This window comes from Sciurus carolinensis, chromosome 4 (genome assembly GCF_902686445.1).
Source record: "Sciurus carolinensis chromosome 4, mSciCar1.2, whole genome shotgun sequence".
In the NCBI taxonomy this organism is placed as follows: domain Eukaryota; kingdom Metazoa; phylum Chordata; class Mammalia; order Rodentia; family Sciuridae; genus Sciurus; species Sciurus carolinensis.
This window is the reverse complement of record NC_062216.1, coordinates 109352969-109374775: the sequence shown is the minus strand read 5'-3', so window position 1 is coordinate 109374775 and position 21807 is coordinate 109352969. Positions and strand designations below refer to the sequence as shown.

The 21807-nt window shown below is 46.1% G+C and overlaps 1 protein-coding gene across 5 annotated transcripts in view; it reads left to right on the top strand.

The window, feature by feature from the left end:
- The first annotated feature begins 6739 nt into the window (after positions 1 to 6739).
- Positions 6740 to 21807, top strand: part of Adcy6 (adenylate cyclase 6) — a 34358-nt gene continuing 19290 nt past the window's right edge. Inside the window, exons 1-2 of one of the 5 annotated variants that reach the window (XM_047551334.1) lie at positions 6740 to 6891; positions 19220 to 19349. The gene's annotated coding sequence lies outside the window, so the exon portion shown is untranslated. Of the gene's footprint in view, positions 6892 to 19219; positions 19350 to 19736; positions 19761 to 20176; positions 20200 to 20600; positions 20750 to 21807 lie in introns of those variants that run through there. The other 4 variants (XM_047551337.1, XM_047551335.1, XM_047551338.1 and 1 more) reach the window with 4 other exon arrangements.

Here is a 21807-nt window from a genome sequence, read left to right as displayed (position 1 = left end):
CTGGTAGGCTGCCCCCAGGGAACTTAGAGTGGGCAGTAGGGGAACTTGCAGAGGCTTGTCTTCTAATCCAGCCCCTTTCTAGCTCCCCAGTCAATTCTTCCTCCCATTCCAGTACCAATACTTGGGTGCTCTGGCCGCCCCTTCCTCTCTTACCCAGTGGGCCTTTCATCCTTGGCCTCACCTCTGATTTCCCTCCCTCCTCCCTCCTCATGCTGCAGTCTCCCCCAAATGCGGGCCCTCTCCTTAGCTTGAAGCAGAGCTCTCCTCCCACCCACTGGGAAGGGGGACCCCCCGTAGTTACCTCGTTCAGCAGGAAGGTTGCACTGGAGTCAGAAAAAGACATAGACCGAGTTAGCGGCCTCTCCCCCTCCCCCGGGCCAGGGGCTCCGAGGCGGGAGCAGGACCCAGCCGCCGCTCTGCACACTGGCTCCCGCCTGCACGCTTGGCCTCGCCCCACGCCCGCCCGACTCAGCCGCCTGCTCCCTTCCCTCGCTCCTGGTTCCTCCCCTTTTCCTCCTCCCTCCCTTCCCCCTCCCTTTCTCGCCGCCTCCTTTCGCCTTTCAGTCCAGCCTCTTTCCACTTCCGTCTCTCTACGATCCCTGTTCTGTGATCATCTGGGTGCCTCCCACTGTCCTTCCGTCCCGATCTCTCGCGCTCCCTCCCCCTACACGTCTTCCTATATCTCCTCCTGGGAAAGGGTAGGGACCCTGGAGCTCCCACCGCCATAGGCAAACGGGCGGGAGTAGTTCAAAGTCTGCCCTGGCACCTGAGCTTTAGGCGAAAGGTTCTTCTGTCCCCGACCTTGCTTGGCGCGCTCAGCGCCCACACTCCTGCGCCCTAGGAAGAAAGGCGCCGCGGTCCCTGCGGCGGCCGCGACTGCGACTTAAGCCGAGGGAAGGACCAAGAAGGAAGAATGCTATAGTGCTCGGCTTGCTTGCCGAAGCTTCAAGGCGCCCTCTCAGGGCTCCAGGAGAGCCAAGTTCATCCACCCCTCCCAGACCCAGACCCTGGGGCTTCTGACGGGTTCATTTGGAGAGAGTCCAGCCGCGACGCGCCCTGCTCCCGGAGAGTCTCTAGTGTCATCCCTTTTTCCTGGGTCCTGGCACTCCGCGAAGGGGAAGGGCAAGGCGAAGCGAGTTGGCTCCTTCCCCACTGGTTGCAGCGCCTTCTGGGCTCGCTGACCGGGTGGCGACACACGCCCTCCAGGTGGCGGCACCCACCGGGGGTCCGGTCTCTTGCCAGCAGGAGGCGCTGCCCTAACTGGCCTCAGCCCCTGTACAGATCCCGCCGAACGCTGGGACGAATTCCACTCCCTCTTTCCGGGAACTGCAGTCCCACCTCCAGACCCCCAGGAAGGGATTCCGGGCTATACTCTATACCCATCCCCGTGGGGCTCCTTTGAGGCACCCTTGATCCCCGGACTCTAGATCATTCCTACCTCCATCCTGGTCTAAAGGGGCGTCCGGTTAAGCGGGCAACGTCCCAGTCGGGACTGGACCGCTGGAGCAGAGTCTAGGGACAGCTTCTCGGGTCAGTACCCCCTCCCGCCCCTCCGGCGGGCACGTCAAATAGGACAAGCCCAAGTTCTGGCGGGGGAGGGGGGGAGCGGGGGTGTAGTCCCAGTTGGCTCTCTCCCTGCACCCTTCTCAGCGGACCAACCTCTCATTGGTTCCTCCTTACCCTAAACACCCAGGCTGGACCCTTCTCCATACCAAAGACGGCGTCTGGGAGCAGGGGCGACCGACGGTCTCAAGGAAGCAGGCCTGAGATTGAAAGACCTGCGTCTCCAACTTACCCTCAGCACAACTAGAACTCTCCCTTTTCCAGCTCTACTTTAAAACCCTCTCGGGTCACTTCCTCTCGGGTGACCAGGACCCCACCTTTCAACTTTCTCATTCCCTGAGGATCTCCGGATACTCTTTCTCCCTCTCTGCCCAGCTGTCCCTCCGTTTGTCCTCATTCCAGAAGGAGCTACATTGTAGGAGAGTCCATTCTCACAACTCGCCCCGCTCAGCTCTTCCTGGACTGGATTTAACCTGAAAAGGGTTTTGTGAAGGTGCTGCCTCCCCTCCCTTTGTGGTCCAGTTAGCGGATCCAAGGATCCCCTACTGCCAACACGCCCAAGTTACTCAGCTTCAGCCTTCAGAGGAGATAAAATGGTTGTGTGAGTGTTCACAATGTGTGTGGAGGTTTTTTTGTTTCGTTTTTGTTTGGGGGCTCTAATGGAGCAAAAGCTTTGCCTTTCATTTGGCAATAAGACCTGGAGGGAGAGAGGCTCCCCCTCCCTCCCCTACCCCCCTGCTGACCACGGCTAATGGACTAGCTCCTCTGGGCCTTGGGGCAGCTTGAGTTTCCAAAGGAGAAGTAATTGTCCCTGGCTCCCCCGCTTTCCTTCCTTCCCTCTACTCCCTCTGCCTGAACTTATGGTTAGAAACCATCTCCCCTTCTTTAAAATAGAAATATCAATTACTTCTTTCTGAGCCTATCAGAGTGAATCTGAGGTGTACAGGATCGTGTCCACATATACATATGCTACAGAGAAGGTCGGAACTTGAGATCTACAGCCAGGAGACCCGTATCTAGATTTCCCAAGCTGCCCTTTCCCAAGCCCCTTTGTGTGAGTTGACTGGTAGGATCATTCCTCTCTGGGACCTGCCTGGGACATATACCCTCTTCCTCCTTAAGAGAGGTTCCTCAGGTTTCCCTTTTTGGGCTCTGACCTCACAGTATCTGGGCAGGGCATCCTAAGAGGGGTATCTAGCATGTATACATTGCTGGGACCCTTGCCCTAACTTGCCTGTTCAGGCCCTGGACTTTAGCATACAAGCCAGAGGACTTTCTAAGCAGCCCTCATCCCTTCTCCCTGGATTCAACTCACCTTGTCCCCTGACCTCCCAGGTAGTCAGGACTCAGGATACTTGGCAGGGCCTGTGCTGGTCTGTCTGACTAATTTCTGCACCGATGCAGCTCTGCACCAGGAGTTTGCCCTAAGGGTATTGAGCTGAATTTCAGCCTCTGTTTGCCTCCTCAGCATGGCATGACCTATACACCTGTGCTTGTGGCCCTAGCATTTGAAAAATCCATGCACCATGAAGACAGAGATCACCACAGCCATTCCTTTATATCTATTCTACCAGACCAAAAAAAAAGATGTCTGACTCCTCTCTTCTGAGAAAATTTGGCAGTAGTTTCCACAGGGAATCCCCTTTGCCAACTCCAGATATTACTCTAGGGAAGTTCCTCTGACATCAAACCTCAGTCTCTCCTGCTGCAATCAGTCTTCCTTTTCCTGGCCTCCTGCCTCTGGGTCCATGGTGTTATTTGATGCCTTGAGGCACTTTCAGTCTCCATCTCCTGATGCAGCATTTGCTATAAATATATCTGTAGAGTTTCTTGCTGACAGTGCCCAGAAAGATTACACCCTCCTTCCTGCAACCAGGCCTCGAGGGACTGAGGAGTCAGCTATGGCTTCAAGACCTAACACTTACCCGCTGTGGGACAGACAGTGTGACTGCTCTGTGGACTTGGGAGTTCTTCCTTTTGAAGGGGAAGGTGAGAAAGCTGAGATGCTTGACTGTCATCCTTCTACTTGCCCAGAGTCTGGCTCTTCCTGGCACACAGTAGGTGCTTGATATGTGTTTGTTTTAGTCGTAGACTTCAGTTTCCCCTCTGGCTCCATTGCATGTGTTATGTGATTCCAATTCCACAGAATGGGTAGGAGTGGGAACCAGGCTGGGGTAGGAGCAGAACTTTAGGGCTGCCTCAGCATGTGGCATGGAAGGCAGGATCCCTAGGATGGTGGGAAAGGAGGCTGGCTACACTTTACTACCCTTTCTCCTCTCTGGAGGCAAAGAACCGCTTTTGCCAAACACCCAACACTTTAGGATTCTGAATCATAGCACCATTCAAGGGGTTGGTTCACCTCCTTACCCGCCCCTGCAGGTTTATAAGCTGAGTAAACCTCAGAGGCTAGCCAGGGAAGCTGGGGCAGAAAAAGCTATAGGGGCAGCAGTGTTTGATTCAGATTATAGAGCTTTAGGGGAAAGGTTCCCCAAGTGGGAGCAGCTGAAACATGCCAGGGTTTCCATAAACTTGGGACAGAAGGGATTTGGGCATCCTTTAGGAGTATATCCTGGAGAAAGCTCAGAGACATGGGGTATGAAGCTGACCCTGGCACGTACAGCTGGACTGAGTGGGGTTGAGGCTCTCTCATGATCCGTCCTCTCTGCCTCTCTGGTTCACTGCAGTGTGTTTCTTTACAGTGTGTGATTCCTCTTACCCAGACCAGAGCCCCTCTAACAAAGAGCAGGAGATGAGGTACCAGCATGGATGTGGTAGTTGGGTACCTTCTACTTGCTCCACCAGCCCTCTGCCTCACCTCTGACTCGCCCAGTGTAAGGCTCTGAGCTGTGGTAGCCATCTTTGACTCAGAATGAGGGCATAGTGCCTACAGCCTCCTCAGTAATGAATTATTAAAGAGGGCATAGTGTCAGCTGCTCATAGCTGCTGCCCCTTGGGTCCAACATTGCCTTTTGCTCTGCTTCTCACCACTTCAAGGGGTGATGAATCCTGGGGTCCTGAGAAGGGAATGTTAGGGAGAGGAAGAAATGCTATGGATGAGGAAGCAGCAGGGCCTTGGGGAGGAGGCAAGTGGGCTGATAAATTGTGACTCTCACTCAGGAAAGCAATATGGAGATTCCTCAGAAAACTTGGAATGGACCCACCATTTGACCCAGCTATCCCACTCCTTGGTTTATACCCAAAGGACTTAAAATCAGCATACTACAGTGATGCAGCCATATCAATGTTCATAGCAGCTCAATTCACAATAGCTAGATTGTGGAACCAACCTAGATGTCCTTCAATTGACGAATGGATAAAGAAACTGTGGCATATATACACAAGGAATATTACTCAGCCATAAAGAAGAATAAAGTTATGGCGTTTGCTGGTAAATGGATGAAGTTGGAAAATATCATGCTAAGTGAAATAGACCAAGCCCAAAAAACCAAAGGCCGAATGTTTTTCTCTGATAAGTGTGTGACAATATATAACAAGGAGAGGTGATGGGGGGAAGAGAAGAATGAAAGAACTTTGGATGGTGTGGAGGAAAAAGGGGTAGGAGGGGTGGGGTTGGAAAAACAGTAGAATGAAACAGTATTACCCTATATATGTGTATGATTACATGAGTGGTGTGAATCTACATTGTGTACAACCATAGAAATGAAAAGTTGTACCCCATTTGTGTACAATGAATCAAAATGTGTCTGTAAAAATAAAAAGTATTTTAATTAAAAAAATTGTGGCCCTCCATCATGAATAAGGAGGGTATTCTTAGAACAGAGGGAACTGGCAGCCATCCTGGAACCAGGTTGGGAACTGGAACTGAAAGACCCTTGCCCCTTATGGCTGCCCAGATTTGGAAGTTTGTATTCCTATAAGCATCTGGGGTACTAGAGCCAGAAGGAGTCTGGGTTCTTCCTTCAACCACCTGAGGTCAGTCCCAGTATGGTATGTTAGCTAATCAAGGATGCCCTGTGCAGAGCCCTCCTGCCTCTGCTCCAAATGAGGTCCTGCATGTGTTTGTGAGTAGAGGGCAGTTAAGCATCAGGGATCTATACAGGCCACCTGGTATCATGGGAAGAAGGCAGGATTTGGAGTCTGAAGACAAGAAGGCAAGTCCTAATCCTACCATTTACTAGTTGTGGGCAAGCCACTTATTATCTCAGAAACCACTGGATGTGCCAATGAATGACTGATGTGGTTCAGGGGCAGAGTGCTTGCCCTAGCATACACAAGACCCTGGGTTCCATCCCAGCACCACAACAGATAAATAAATATAGCAAGCAAGATATCTTTGTTTATTTTGAAATTTATGTATTATTTGGTACTGGGGGTTGAACTCAGGGGCACTTTACCACTGAGCTACATCTGCAAACCTTTTAATATATTTTTTAAAATTTGAGACAGGGTCTCCTACATTGCTGAGACTGTCCTGGAACTTCAATTCTCCTTCCTCAGCCTCCTGAGTTTCTAGGAACATAGGTGAGTACCACCATGCTCGGCTAAAGCTGTCTTTGAAAAAAATAAAAAGGGGGAAAAAACAATGCTCATTTATCACAAGGTTCTCGGAGTATTCAACAGGAGCATTGTGTTTCAAAAGTGTTAATTGCTGGACTGTGGTATAGCTCCGTTGGTAGAGTGCAAGCCCTGGGTTCAATCTCCAGCACCACCAAAAGAAAAAAAAATAGTAAGTTGCTATATCAAAGCTAGTTATTATTGGGGGGAGGAGTATCAACAGTGAAGTGACTGGAATGGTGGTCCACACCTATAATGCCAGAGACCCAAGAGGCTGAGGCAGGAGGATCACAAGTTGAGGCCAACCTCAGCAATTTAGCAAGGCCCTACGCAGCTTAGTGAGACCCTGTCTCAGAATAGACAAAAGAAGTGGGGCTGGGATATAGCTCAGCAGTTAAGTATCCCTGTACAAAAAAAAAAAAAAAAAAAAAGGCAGGGAAGCAGCACGTAGTGGAAAGAACCTGCACAGATCAGTGTCTGGGGTTTTAGCTCCTGCCCTGTGACTAACCCACAGAAGGAACTTTAAAGGTTCCTTCCACTTCTGAGATTAAATGACTTGCCAAAGGCCACAATTTGGTTGAATCTAGGGTTGGACCTGGATTCAGACCTAGATCTTCAGATTCTACCTCCTGGGTTCTTTCCATTACAGTGCATGGGCCGAATAGTCTGGTCCACTGGGACCTTCCACATGCTCCAGACTCAAGACTTGGGACTTCCCCTGAAAAGTCCCCCAGAGCGGATGCCACAGTGATTAGCACTTCATTCCTTTGTGTTATGTGTGGCCACACCCCTCTTTCCTTCAGGAATGATGCAGTAAGTACATTTCTTGACTTTACCTTTAGGCATCATGAATAATATCAAGGATTTGGAATGTAGTTTTTAAAAAACCTTCTATTATTACAGATGCAGGGCCTATATATTGTAAAAAATTAGAAAAATACAGATAAGCAATAAAATAAATCAAAATGTCATATTCCTACCATTAAGAAATTACTACTATTCACAGTTTTAGTGTAGTCCATCTGGATCTTTTTTCTTTTTCTTTATTTAGTGGTGGAATCCAGGACCTCCCACATACTAGACAAACATTCTACCTCTAAACTACATTCCCAGTCCCCTGAATATTTTTCTTAAGAAAAATGTGCTGGAAGTTGGTTGTGGTGGTGCATGCCTGTAATCCCAGTGACTGGGGAGGCTGAGGCAGGAGCTTGCAAGTTCAAAGCCAGCCTCAGCAATTTAGGTAGACCCTATCTCAAAATGAAACACAAAAGGGCTGCGGACAGGGCTCAGTAGTTCAAAGACTCTGAGTTCAATTCCCAGTATCAAAAAAAAAAAAAAAAAAAAAAAAAAGGAAGAAAAATGTACAGAAACTGGGCCTATAGTTCAGTGGCAGTGGCAGAGAACTTACCCAATATGTGCAAAGTCTTGGGTTTGATTCCCAGCGCTGCAGGAAAAAAAAAAAGGAAAGATGCCCAAAGTGAGATATAACCATTGTTTTAAGTGTGCGAATATTAAATGTCAAGTTGTGTTTTTTTTTTTTGTATTTTTATCTGTATATCTACCATCAATGTAACCATTTCCAAATCAAGATAGAAGACCTTATCTTCAACCTAGACATTTCCCTCATACCCTTTCCCAGTTAGTATCAAGTGGGACCATCAGATGCCTATCATCTTAGATTGGCCTGTTCTTGAACTTCATATAAAAGGATGCTACAGTGTGTACTGTGCTCTTTTGTGTATGTCTTCTTTCACACAGCATTGTATTTCTGAGATTTATCCTTGTCAGCATTTGGTCTTTTCACTGCTGTGTAGTGGTGTTCTATTAGTAGAATATACCATAATTTAGTTATCCCTTCTTCTGGCTTGGGGAACATTTAAGGTGATTCCAATTTGGTCTATAATGAATAAAATTGCTCTGAACATTCTTGAAAATATTTTTTAGTAGACATACATATAAACTCATTTCTCTCTTGAATATTTATCTAGAAATGAAACTATGTGGTTATAGAATAGGCTGTATCTCCTTTCAAGCTTGAATACATTAATGCTTTTTTTTTTTTTTTGCAAAATGAGATCATAATAAACACGCTGTTTTGGACTTTTTTTTTTTTTCTGTCAATGATCTCCACCTTTCCATTTCATTCATTTTTATTTTATCTAATTCTAATCAATGTTCATATCTTCCCAGTCAGCCCCAAAATGTCTTTTACAGCTGATAAATCCCAATCAGTATGCACTTGAGGACCACACAGTGTACACACATTGTATCTTGTAGTTGCATCTTGTGAGACCTCACTCACTTAGGTCCTTGTAGGCTGTTGGCTGGATTATCAGTCCCTTGCATCTGGATCTCTTTGATAAGGCCATTCACAGCATGGCAGCTTATTTCGGAGAGGAGTAGAGATGGAAATAAAAGTCAGTCTCTTTATAATCTAATTTTGAAAGTGACATCTCATCACTTTTGCTGCATTTTATTCTTAAGGGAATCACTGATTCCAGGCCACACTCAGTGTTGAATAGAAGTTACATCAGGGCCCGAATACTAGTTGGCAGGGGTCCCTGAGGGGGCTTACCAATACATTATGGATACTGTTCCATATTTTGTCACATGAGAAGAGATAGAGCAATTTAAGAGGCATTTTCTTTTTTAAAAAAAATTTTAGATGTTAATAGACCTTTACTTTATTCATTTATTTGTATGTGGTGCTAAGAATTGAACACAGTGCCTCACACATGCCAGGTATGCGCTCTACCCCCAACCTCACTGAGCTACAACCCCAGCCCGGAGGTATTTTCATGTATACATTATTTCAACTTCAGAGCAACCCCGTGAAGACAAATATCCTCACCTCTGTTTTAGACACAAGAAAACAGCCTTAGAACTTTCCTTTTCACCCTACCTAAAAGTAAGTGCCTTTAGTTACCTCTTATCACATGTGGATTTCCTGCAGCATACTTTATAAAAAACTGACTTTATTTTTTAGATAGTTTTAAATTAATAGTGAAATTGAGCAGAAAATCAAGAGCTTCCATTTACCTTCTGCCTCCACACATGCACAACCTCTCCCAATATCAGTATCCAATACCAGTATGGTAAATTTGTTAAAATCAATCTATACTGACACATCATTACCACTCAAAATCTAAAGTTTACACTAGGGTTCACTCTTGGTGTTGAGCACTCTGTGGGTTTGAACAAATGTAATGACATGTATCTACTATTAGACTTCATGTGGAGTAGTTTCACAGTTCTAAACATCCTCTGTGCTCCACCTCTTCACTCCTTCCTCTCCCCTATCCCCTGGAGATTACTGATCTTTTTACTATATCCATAGTTTTGCTTTTTCCAGAAGGTCATATAGCTGGAATCATAGAATGTAGCCAGATTCCACAACACACTTTTCATGCTCTATACTTTCCTTACTCATTTTTCATTTGTGTATGTCTCTATTGTTGCCTCCCTGGACTAGAGTACAAGTTGCATGAGGGCAGGAACCTGGTCAGTCTTTGCTTACCACTGTATCCCCAGCACCTAGAAATGTGCTTGCAGCCTAGCAGGCATTAGAGAATATTTGTTTAAAGGAAATACATATATATTTCCTCTTGGGATTGAACCCAGGGGCTCTTAACTGCGGAGCCACATGCTCAACCTTTTTTTATATTTTATTTAGAGTAAGGGTCCTGCTAAGTTGCTTAGGGTCTCACTAAGTTGCTGAGGCTGCTTTGAACTTGTGATCCTCCTGCCTCAGTCTTCTGAGTCACTGTGCATCTGACAGGAAGAATAATTTTTGAGGTTCGTTCATGTTACATTCTAACTAATTGGAAACCCCATATCCTTGACTGCAGAGCCCAGATTGTTCTGTTCATTATTCCACACTGGGAAGAGTATAGAGTATGTGTTGGGAGGAGGGGGTAATCCAGAAGAGGGAAAGAGCAGGAGGAGGATGGGAGGCGGGGGCAAATAGATTTCTGTAAGACACACTTGGCCACTCCTGCTCTGGAAGGCTCCCTTCCCTTTAGACCTCTGCCCCAAAGTAGATATAATCCTCTTGTCTTGATTCTTCTCAACAAAGCTGAGAGGTTCACAGGATAAGTGAACAAAAAGCTTTACCTAATATTAAGGAAGTACTAAAAGAAAATAAGGACTGGGTTGTAGCTCTTGCCTGGCATGTGGATGCACTGCGTTCCATTCTCAGCACTACATATAAATAAGTAAAATAAGGGTCCACTGACAACTAAAAAAAATATTTAAAAAAAAAGAAAAGAAACAATGAAATACATAAACTCTAGGGGTACAGGGGTAGGAAGGATAGTAGAACTGATGTGATATTATTACCCTATATACATATGTGACTACATGACCTGTGTGATTCCACATCATTGTACAACCAGAAGAATGAGAGATTATACTCCATTTATGTATGTGTCAAAATGCATTCTACTGTCATGTGTAACAAATTAAAACAAATTTAAACTTTTTTAAAAGAAAATACATGAATTCTAAAACAGTCCAGGATATTCATCCTTCAGCACCAAAAGAAACAAACCAACAAACAAAACCCCAAACCAGGTGCAGTGACTCACACCTGTAATCCTAGCAGCTCAGGAGTCTGAGACAGGAGGATTGCAAGTTCAAAGTCAGCCTCAGCAAAAGCAAGGCACTAAACAACTCAGTGAGACTCTGTCTCTAAAATGAATACAAAATAGGACTGGGTATGTGGTTCAGTGGTTGAGTGTTCCGAGTTCAATCCCCAGTACCCACCCCAAAACAAAAACCCTAGGTCAGTTGTAGGGGTTGTAGCTCAGTGGTGAGCACTTTAATTGCATGTGTGAGACACTGGGTTCGATCCTCAGCACCACATAAAAAATAAATAAATAAAATAAAGGTATTGTGTCAATCTACAACTAAAATAAGATTAAAAAAAAAAGTTCAACCAAACAACAGCAAAAAACAGCCCAGGGTAGACTGCAGTATAAAAGTTTCCATCCTCACTTCAGCTAGCTTCATCCCTAGACCCCCAGACTAGGACCCTTTGCACATCTTGCCTCCCACATAACTGCTACCTATTCTGAAGGACTTTTTAAAATTCTTTTTAATTAATTAATTTATTTTTAAATTTTTTAAAGATGTGGATGGACGTTATTTTATTCATTTGTTTATATGCAGTGCTGAGAACTGACCCTAGTGCCTCACACATGCTAGGCAAGTGCTCTACCACTGAGCTACAACCCCCGTCCTAACCAAAGGGTTTTTTAAAAACCAATTTTGCATTCACCTTGTGTAGCTTCCTAGTTTTCCTGTCTTAGGAGCTAGGGCTCCCAACCTGCTTGCCTGCATGGGTGTGGGGTTACCTTATGACTTTAGATGTTCTAAGCACTAAAAAGATTATCATGACCCTATTCAGTGAAAATCAGTTCAACTGCAAAAAATTTTTTTAAAAATTTAAGAAGGTGAACAAAATTGTTAAAATTTCCATGACAGGGCTGACAGCACTGCATGTAAATAAAATAAAGGCCCACTGACAACTAAAAAAGAAAAAAAAATTTCCATGACAGTCGGGTGTGGTGGCGCATGCCTAGAATCCTAGTGGCTCAGGAGGCTGAGACAGGAGGATTGCAAGTTCAAAGCCAGACTCAGCAATTTAGTGAGGCTCTAAGCAACTCAGTGAGACCCTCTCTGAATAAAATATAAAATAGGGCTGGGGAAGTGGCTCAGTGGTTAAGCACCCTTGGATTTAATCCCTGGTCCAAAAATAAAAATTCCATGACAAATTTGATATTTTATGGGAAATGTCAAATTCTGAATAAATATTACTCAGTGGTCCTGCTTTGCTGGTACCTGGCACTCATGATGCCTGTTGGGTAGAGTAGATATTCATGGTCATTTCCCTCTGTGGGAAGTTGGGAATTTAGGGGAACCACAGTACACTGTTATTTTCCTCATTTGGAGTACTTTCCTGCTGGTATCAAAACTTAGAAGGCTTGGCATTTCCTTAACATTCTATCTTAAAAAATTTTAAACTTACAGAAAACTGGCAAGAATAATACAATGATTGCATATATACCTTTCATTTAGATTCTTTAGCTGTCAACGTTCCTCCATTTGCTTTTTCTCTTTGGTTTTGCAGAACCATGTGAGAGTTGCAGACATCAGCTTCATTCCTAAGTTCTTCATCATGCATATCCCAGGAACAGAGTAATTTCCATATAGCCATATCACAGTTATCACACTTGGGAAACTTAACATTACACTAATATCTAATCTAACTTTCCCCAACTGTCCCATTACTGTCCTTATTTTTTTGTTTGTTTTAAATCTTGAATCCGAGCAGGGTGAGGTGATGGATATCTATAATTCCAGCTATTCCACAGGTTGAGGCAGGAGGATCACACGTTCTAGGCCAGCCTGGGCAAGTTAGTAAGACCCCATCTCAAAATAAAAATACAAAAAGGTCTGCAGATGTAGTGCAGTGGTAGAGTGCTGCTTGGGTTCATTCTCCAGTCCACTCCACAAAAAATTCCAGACAGGGGATGTGCCTCAGTGGTATAGTACTTTAGTACTTGCCTACTTGCCTACTATACGCAAGGCCCTGGGCTCTATCCTCAGCAAAAAAAAAAAGAAAGAAAAAAAAGGAAAAAAATCTATGTAATTCACATCTTCAAATTTCCTCATTTGTCAAGTGCATTTTCACTTAAGATATTTCCAATTTATGGTGGGTTTAAATACATAGGATGCTGAGGAGCATCTATGTATATATAACAGATAGAAATTTTAAAAATTTTCCTCATTTATGACCAAGCAGAGTGGCACATGCCTATAAATAGTCCCAGTGACTCAGGAGGCTGGGGCATGAGGATTGAAAGTTCAAGGCCAGCCTCAGCAACTTAGTGAGGCCCTAAATAACTTAGTGAAACCCTGTCTCAAAATAAAGATAAAAAGGGCTGGGAATATAGTTCAATGGTAGAGCACTCCTGGGTTCAGTCCCCACTACCAGAAAAAAACAAAAAGAAAAAAAGAAAAAGAAAAAGAAAGAAAGAAAGGAAGGAAGGAAGAAAAGAAAAGAAATTTCCTTATTTGTAAAAGGGGGTTAATTTTGATGGGTTTGGGTTTGGGAGGGACTTAAAAAGTCAAGGAGAAAGCCGGATTTTGAACAGGGCCTGAATGATGACTAATGGCCACCTCACTGTGGCAAGCTGACCAAGATGGCCACAAATGATCCTCATCTCTTGGTATTCATTCCCTCTTTATTTCCTTTCCCTTGAATATTAGCTGGCCTACTGACTTGCTTCTGATCCACAGAACACAGCAAAAGTGATGGAATGGCCCTTTGATGGGGCTACAAGAGATCACAGCTTCTGTTTTATTAGCAGACTTTCTTGCTGGCTTTGAGGAAGCAAGCTGCCACGTTGGAGAGCCCCATGTGGCAAGGAGCTGAGGCCCTCAGTCCAATAGCCAGCAAGAAACAGAATCCTATCAACAATCACATGAGCTTGGAATTGGATTCTTCCCCATTCTAGCCACCTACAAAACTGAAGCCCCAGTTAAGCCCTTGCTTGTACTTTACGTGACTGTGAAACAGAGCATTCTGCTAGCCATGCCCAGACTCCAATGAAATAATAAATGTGTGTTGTTATAAGCTACTAAAAAACAGCCTTGCATATGAAAGTCATTGTCATCTCCCTCACCCCGCCCCTTTTAAATTTTGAGACAGAGTCTCACTAAATTGTTGAGGGTCTTGCTAATTTGCTGGGGGGTGGACTTAAACTTGTGATCCTCCTGCCTCAGTCTCCTAAATTTCTGGGATTATAGGTGTGTGACACTAAGCCCAGCATCATCCCTTTTTACTGAGGAAACTAGGGCTCAGATAGGCTTGATCAATTGTCTAATGTACCAGTCATCTTCTTGGTTGCAAAAATAGAAACAGATTCTAAATGATCTGAGCAGAAAAGACATTTATTTGGAAGGATAGTGAATGATTTGCTCACAGAAATGATGGAAAGGCCAGAGAACCCAGGCTTAAAAATCAGACAGGAACAAAGGGAAATTGGATAGAAAGAATGAAGAGTCTAGTTCTAGTTCCTGTCCCTGCTGCTGAGACCAGAATTAATACTAAACTGTCCTAGCTTCTTTACATCATTAGCTTTAGGCTCAAAGCTGGCATCTGAGTGTGGGTCAGCTCTGCAACTGTTGGTGATTGGGATCAGTTGGCAGTAGGTGCTCAAAAATGGTTTATTCAACTCGCAAACAAAAGGTCCATTTGACATTGTGTACAGAATAAATTGAGGGTTAGCTCATGCCTTGAAGACTCAGACACTGATGTAGCCCTTTGCTCCAATGCAATGACATTCTCAGTACTTCCCAGATTTCTGGAATTTCCCATACAGCCCCTGAGTAGTATGCCTCTGGGAGCTCTGAGCCAGATGGAGGTAGTGAAATGCTGGGAGGTGAACTATGGGTGGCAGTGTCAGGAATGTGCCATCAGAGGGCGCATGAGACTCAGAAATTTACCAAGGAGACTTGGGGGAATTGGTGTAGCAGAACAGGGTGGTGGAAAAGGCTGAGGAAGTCTGGCTTGAGTGGGGCTCAGGCAAGCTGGGCTGTGGGTACCCAGATAAGGACCAGCAGTGGTATGGGCCTCAAGAGGTTTCTCTGGTCCTTGAGGTCCTGGTTGCACTCTCTTCCCACTCTGGGAGCTTTGGGTTCCCCTGGTCTTTGCACTGAGACCTTGAGAGGACTTTGAACTCTTTATGACATCAATTCTCTAACTGTAAACACTCCGGGACACCATCAATCCCAGTTCAGCCCTGGGAACAGGGCAGGGTTGGGGGTGGGGCAGTGGGTGTGCCTCTGGCCCTGCAAATGGGGTAGGGTTGAGGTGGTCAATAGCAATCCCACCTGAGAACTTCCTTGGCAGTAAGTCAGAAGGAGGTCAAATGTGGCTTCTCTTTGGACTGGAACTTCCAATGTTTAGCACAGTAGGTGCTCATGAAATATTTGTCCCCTGTCAAAAATTATTTGATGTGAATAAATCATGCAGAGGGAACCAAAGAAGGTCACCTGGGCATTCCAACTCCACAATATTTCTTGAGTCCTTCCACTTCTTAACCTCCCACTATTACAGTCCTTTCCCAAGCCACTGATCTTTTCACCTGGACCACTATAATAGCTTCCTAAGTGGTTTCTCTTGCATCCCTTGATCCTGTCATTTATTCTCCACCCAGCAGCCAGCATGATCTTTTAAAACCATAAGTCAGATCATGCCACTTCCGAGCTTAACACCTTCCAAAGGCTTCTCATTACACTTTGAATGAGATCCAAACTCCTTACCCTGGCCTATGAGCCTCTGCACTAGCCAGGGCATGCCTGCCTCTCTGACCTCATCTTCTACTGTTTTCAGCCTCACTGACTTTCTGTTTCTTGAGCACAGGGAGCTTGTTATTGCTTCAGGGCTTTGCATTAGCTGTTCCCTCTGCCTGGAATGCTCTTTACCCAGATTCTTTGCATGGCTGCCTCCTTGTCATTCAGGTCTCCATGTAAATGTCATTTCCTCAGCTCTCTTCAAAACCCAAACTAGGTTTCTCCCCCAGTCACTTCCAATCCATCCCGATGCTAATCATTGATCACCATAGCACCGATTTTCATTAACTGTCTTCTCATCTATTCATTGTTTCTGAAAGGCAAACTCCACAAGAATAGGGTCTGTTGAGTTCAATTCCTGTATCCCCAGCATCTATTAATAGAACAGTGTCTAACATATAGTACACACTCAAATGTTTGTGGAATGCATGAATATAGTGGGGACCAAAGGGAATGGGGAATACGTGTTATCCCTCTTGAGTTGACATGGGGGGCAGGTTGTGGGATAGGATTGGCCAAGGACTATACCAATTCTGGACCCTAGAGGAAGGTGAGTCTCTGAGAGTCTTAGTAGTAGCAGAAATCATGTTGAGGGTGGTAAAACGGAAAGGACATATTTGCTGGTTTGAATGAATGTGGATTGAGTTTACTTTTTTTTTTCCCTTGAGGTACCAGGGTACCAGGGACATTTTACCACCAAGCAACATCGCTAGCCCTTTTTACATCTTATCTTGAGACAAGATCTCACCAAGTTACCCAGGGTGACCTCAAACTTATGTTCTTTCTACCTCAGCCTCGAATGTAGCTGGGATACAGGTATTTATCACCATACCTGGCTTATATATTTCTTTCTTTTTGCAGTGCTGGGGATCGAACCCAGGGCCTAACTCGTGTTAGGCAAGCACTCTACCTCTGATCTACATATAGCCTTAGCCCTTACAGATCTTTTGTACTTTCAGAAAATGAAATGTGCAGAAATCTGATCTTTGAAATAGAAAAGTTAGGGAATGGTTCTTTGCATTGTTAAAGCTTAGCTGTTATTTAAGCAACCCGTGGAATGCTCAGGGGACTAAAGCCTATCCATGTTATATTACAGGGTATTTTCAACACTGCATATTTATAGAGTGCTGTCCAGATACACTTAGAGCTTTGTGGAACTTGCATTTACATATAATACATGCTCCAAGTAGGAATTTCCTCTTCCTGAAAATGAGAGGTTGAGAATACATCCCTCTTATGACTGTGGTCTGTATTATAAAAAACCAAAACGGCCATTGAGACCAAGTTAGACTTGGAGAAATACAGTTTCAGCTGACTGCCTCTATTTTTCTTTCTCTTTGTCACAGTTAAAACTTTTCAATTAATTCCTGATTTATTGTTTATTCTTTACCCTTGGATAAGGAGGTCCTTTTTGAATATTTTACTTACTGCAGTGATTTTCAAACTTGGCTCAGTAGGATTGGTGTTCCACAAGCTGGATCAAGGGCACTGCCATGGAAATTGAATAACCAACTTATTCCAATACAAGTTAAGAAAAAAAAAGATAGAATTCTCTCCATTTTAAGGTTTTTCCATATTATTGTCTAGTACTTGTGATACTTGCTATTCTAGAATTTTAAAATCTGTCATAGCACAAATTATGTACTGAGTTATTATAATATATTAATATTTAATCATATTCTGCTAAGGGTTCTGTTTCTTTGAAGAACTCAAGGTAGGGCTGAGAACCAGCCTTAGAGACTTCATGTTTCCTGCTCACCCTACAAACCTTTCTAACAGCCCAAATGCATTTCAGAGACACATGATTTGGTTGAAACATGTCCAGAAGGGGCAATCCTCTGTCATTGGAAGGGGAGAGCAAAGACTCAAACTCTAACCTGTTGGTCTGAGGACTCTCTGCCCCTTTATAGTTGCTAATGGCAGTAGTTCTCACACCTCTGGGGTCACAGAAGCTAGAGATCAAAGGTCCACTGCCCATCAAAATATTCCCCATAGCCAAATGGGGACAAAGCCAGCAGAAGAATGTCTGTGCTTCCAAGGACACATCAGGGAAGGATTGGCACAATTCATGTCTGTAATATACACAGACATAATCATGGTAAGGTAGAATAAAAAGAGCAGTGATCTCGGTCAGTGGCTATGAATTCTGGTTCAACTCAAGTCACCAACTGTCTGTGTGAGTGGATAAGTCATCTCACATCTCAAGGATTTAATTTTTTTGTAATTAGTGTAGCAAAGTGGTTGCAAATCTTTTGCCAGACTGCAAGAGTTCATAATCTGAATCTACTGCTTACTGTCTGTTCTTGAAAAAATTGTTGTAGCTCTCTGTGCCTTATTTGTCTCATCTCCAAGCTTGGGAAGGTAATAATAGTATCAGAAGTGTTTTGAGGAGTAAATGAGTTATTTATTAATTATAATTTATTTATTTTATAAATTTCGAGGCAGGGTCTTGCTAAGTTTGCCTAACCTGGCTCAGAATTTAGTATCCTCCTGCCTCAGCCTCCTGAATTGCTGGGATTACAGGTTTGTGCCACTGCATCTGGCTTAAATGAGCTATTTAACATCAAGGGTTTAGGAGAATATTCAGCACATAATAAATGTTATATAAAAGTTTGTTATTATAATTACTAAAAGTATAACAGCTGAACTAGATCATCTTTAAGACTTCTTACTGTTTGAATATCCTATAGATTGAACCCAGGGGCACTTTACTTCTCAGCTACATCTTCTTTTTAAAAAATTGGAGACAGGGTTTTACTAAGTTGCAGAGGTTGACCTGGAACTTGTGAACCTCCTGCCTTGGCCTCCTAAGTAGGTAGGATTACAGGTGTGCAACACCACAACTGGCTAGCCTACAAATTTAAACATTCAATAATTGAGCATTTCCCACATGCCTAGCACTAGTTTATGTTTCCTATCTATGGAATAAGAGATTAGAATCATTCTAAAGGTCCCAACAATCTATAGTGCTAGTGCTAGAAACAGACTTGGTGGTGGGGATCCAAGAAAGCGGGCTGATGGTGGCCCTGCCCTCCAGGAACTGAAAAAGGAGCTTGGGGGTCCAGATTGACATACCTGCTGTCTTGAGTAGAGGCAGCCAGTGTGACTTAATATACCCAGAGAAGGACCCCTAACAATATTTTTTCCAGCTTCCTTGATTGGTATACAAACTTTTTTCCACTCCAAAATAAAATGAAGGGAAAAGTCTTCCATTCCAAAATATAAAATTTCATTTTATACCCAATTTTTTTTGACAGTACAGGGAGTAGAGTCCAGGGTCTCACACATGCTAGGCAAAGCACCCTACCTCTGCACTATGTCTCCAGTTGCTCCTCTATATTTCTTTACCTTGATTGTTTTTGCATTTCCCCCTGTAGCCCATAAACACATTATTCTAAGAGGTAGATGGTGGATATTTGATTCGAGTTGGAGAGGAAATTTTGATAGTGGTAAGAACACTGCCTATTTGAAGACAGAAATCAGGCAAAGAGGCCCCACAGGTCAAATTAGAGGCCAGGCCTGCACAACTGCCAATCATATATGGTAGAATAAACTACCACTTTCTTATTTTCACTTCCCATTTTCAAACATTATAACCAACATTTTGCTATCTACTCTTGAAACCCTTAGAAAAAGACATGGCAGATGGTTTTATCCCCATTTTATAGATGAGGCTCCAAGAGAGTAAGTGATTATTTATCCAACGTGATAAATGGCAGTGATATATGGCTAATAAGTGATGGAAACTTCCTAACTCTTCCCCTGTCTTCCTTATTTCAAGCCCTGTTCGGGCTTAGGAATCTTGGTGAGGATTTGGAGTGGACAAACTAGGGCCTTGAAGGACAAGAATATATGGAGGGCTGAATCTGAGGAAGAAGCAGCTTTAGATATCAGCCTGGAAGAGGACTGCGGTAAGCAGTGGGATATTGGGTGGGGAAGGTGCTGGCGGGGCTGAAATGGAAGGAGGAGCTACAGGTCTGGCTGAGTGAATTGGGGGCCGCGGGCCGGGACGCGGGAGGGGTGGTGGCTCTTAGGGAAGCCTGGCAGGCTGCCTTCTTCCCAATTCTGGAGGAATCGTACCCCCTCTTAAGTCAGCCTCACCCACGTCCTTGGAATTAACCCTCCTCTACTTTCTGGTAGCACCATCATTCTAACCCTCAAAGAGTTAAAGGAGCTTTCACACGATTTTCCCATCTCCCAGGTAACTTGGGCAGCTGCTTCAAACGGGAAATAAATAAAAGTCCCAAAGAATTTCTCAGTTCTTGTATCTGGCAATGCACACACCCGCTCCCCGCGGAGAAGCACAAACCTTTGGGTAAAAGGTACTAGGGGAGGGACTGCAAGTTAGCAGGTGCGGGGAGGTGTGGGGAAAGGGCCACTCAGAGAGCGCAGGGCCAGAGGGCGACACTGAAAACGCCTCTTCCCACATCCCCCTTCTATGCCCTGGGCGCTCCAGGTTCGCGCGGGGCCGAAGCCCCCCGAGGGCTGGGGGGAGAGGAAAGAAGTGGTGTGTAGGCAAGCAGGCCGCACACACCTGGCGCCTTGTGGAATGAAATTTTATTAATTATTAAACTGAGTTCCCGCGGGAGGGAGCGGGGCCGCCGAAGGGAGGGCGGGCACGGCGGGGCGGGGGCTGCGGCTGGGGCGGGTGGAAAGGAGGGGTGGGGAGTGAACGCTGGGCTCCAGCTCTACCCCTGGGGACCCTGACAGGAAGGAAGCCGACCCTCGGTGGGCGGGGTGGGACGTTTTCGCAGTGTGAGGGTGGGTTTGTTGGCGCGCAGACCCCTGGGTGAGGGTGGGCTGGAATGCTGGAGGATGTTGCACTGGGGTGAAGGGATGGGGGAGCGATGTGCGGCTCCCCCCGCCCGCCTGGGTCTTGATCCCAGAACAGTAGCCGCTTGTTTTCTCAAGACTCGGGGAGGAAGCGGCCGGAGGAGAGGAAGGGGCGCGCGGAGGGAGAGGGTCCCATTCTTCGATCTCCCCCGATTTCGACTCGGTTCCTCGGAAGGGGAATGGGCAACTCTGCCCCCGCTCCTGGGGAGGGGGAGGGGGTACCCAGACAAAAGGAGCTTGTGCCTTTAAGGCGGGGAGTCCGGGAGCCGGCGGGGAGGGGACTTCTGGATCCGGGGTAGAGGGCGGCTGCGCTGGACAACAAGGGAGGGGGCGAGGGCTGCTCGGACTGCTGGACGGCGGGCGGGACAGCCGGGACGCGCGGACACGGAGCAGGACCGCGGGACGGCCGGCCGGCCGGCCGGAGCCCGCAGGGGCGGCGGGGCGGGGACCCCGGGGAGGCGCCGACCCGGGCCGGCAGGTGAGCCCGCGCGAAGCAGTGCTGGGGAAGTGGCCGCGCCGGCACTCGGGCTGCGGGGCTGGAGCACACCGGCGCGGCTCCCGACGAGTTTCTTTTGGTGGGGGCAGCGAATCTGGGGATGGGAAGTCTCGACTATTTGGGGGGAAACCTGAGGCAATGGGGCTGGCGAAGAAGGTCCTGGAGATGGGGGATGAATCCTCGCTCCCGGCTGGAGGCTCCCCACCCTCTCTCCCTGCCACACGCTTCCCTTCCTCCACTCGCTGGAGTTTCCAGCCTTGCCCTGAAGTCGGGGAGAAGCATGTACTGGGGGAGGGGCTGGCCCGTGGGTTTGGAGCGGGGCTGTGGGGTGCGTGTCTAAGTTTAGGGTAGAGTGTGATTGTATTTAGGGAGAGGGAAGCTGTCTGCTGGAGTCTCCCTCGCCCCCAAGCCTTTGGAATGAAAGGGGTGGTGTCAATCCCCGTTTTCCCCCAAGGCCTGCTGCAGTGGGGTAGAATTTATTCAGAGCAGACTCAGAGGTGGTGGTGGGGGGCGAGAGGTGGAATTAGGTAGTGAGAGACCCTTTCCCAAGACCTTTCCCTTGCCAGAGTCCTGCTGTGAACTGGAAGACCCTGGTGGGTTGTATGGTTGGGACTGGATGTGGGAACCCTTTGCAGCCCTTAGGGAGAGCTGGGAAGAGAGGAAAAGGCAGCGCTGAACCTACAGCTACAGGCCTTGGGGAGGCTCCTCTACATCTGGAAAGGCCTGGAATTGAGGCCCATGTCCCAGCATGGTGGGCGGTGCTGGCACTCTTGGGCTCCGCCTGGGCGCCTCTTTTGCCATGAACTTTCTGAAGTTGTTTTAAAACCCCTGGAGCCTTTTGCCAAGGAGGGCAGGGGCAGATGGACCCTGGGGATGGGATGGATGAGAGGTGGCCAGGAAGAGGATTGAGCCAAGCAGTGGGCAGAGCCATCCTTGGGGCTGGGCTTTGGTTTCTCCAGACTCTGATCTCAGGCAGAAGGATCATGATTTGGGAGGGACTCAGAGGTCTGGGAGGCACTGGGCCTGGGACTGAGGGCTGA